Source organism: Gavialis gangeticus, unplaced genomic scaffold (assembly GCF_001723915.1).
Source record: "Gavialis gangeticus isolate Ggan-Ray unplaced genomic scaffold, GavGan_comp1, whole genome shotgun sequence".
Lineage (NCBI taxonomy): Eukaryota > Metazoa > Chordata > Crocodylia > Gavialidae > Gavialis > Gavialis gangeticus.
Window position 1 is genome coordinate 5,193,984 of NW_017729029.1, and position 816 is coordinate 5,194,799.

Genomic DNA, 816 nt, shown 5'->3' on the forward strand with positions numbered 1-816 from the left:
AGTCTGACCCCCTGCCATGGGCAGGAAGGAGCACTGGGGGTGGCAGGGGTCATAAGACCCCAGCCAGGTGCCTATCCAGTCTCCTCTTGAAGATCTCCAGGGAAGGTGAGAGCACCACCTCTCTGGGAAGCCTATTCCAGGCTCTGGCCACCCTGACAGTGAAGTAGTTCTTCCTAATATACAACCTAAACCTATCCTCCCTCAGCTTGTGGCCATTGTTCCTGGTGACTCCAAGGGGGGCCCTGGTGAACAGACTTTCCCTGAGTCCCTGCTGCTGGCCCCTGATAAGGTTGTAGGCAGCCACAAGATCCCCCCTCAGTCTCCTCCCGTGGAGACTGAAAAGATTCAGGTCCCTCAGCCTCTCCCCATAGGGCTGGCCACGGAGGCCCCCAAAAAGGGTTAGTACCAACAAGGATGGGATTCAAACCCATGCATGCAGAACACAATAGATTAGCAGTCCACCACCTTAACCACTCGGCCACCTTGTCATCCCAAGTCCTGAGCTTGATGACACTCATGGCCCAGAGACTAAACACAAAGGCAAAAGCTATGGAGGATCCACTTCCCACTACAACATGAAAGCCTGTGAATCCCACCCACCCCGTGAAGCCATTTTAATGCAACCCGTGACCAGGATTCAACACTTCTTCAGTTCCAGGTCAACCTGACCAGGAGGCACAAGTCTAGCAAGTGGGATTCCACAATACCTTTTGCTTTCTTTCTAGACCCTTTTATTTTATTATTATATTAACTGATTTATTCTTTTCAATTTTATAATTATATTGGATATTACACTATAGAATTTATATAGGAAGG

At 49.5% G+C, this 816-nt stretch overlaps 1 non-coding gene across 1 annotated transcript; it reads right to left on the minus strand.

The window, feature by feature from the left end:
• Positions 1-406: 406 nt before the first annotated feature.
• On the minus strand, positions 407-488 carry TRNAS-GCU. Its single transcript has one exon. It is a non-coding gene; the product is annotated as a tRNA-Ser (tRNA).
• Between the last annotated feature and the right edge of the window lie 328 nt (positions 489-816).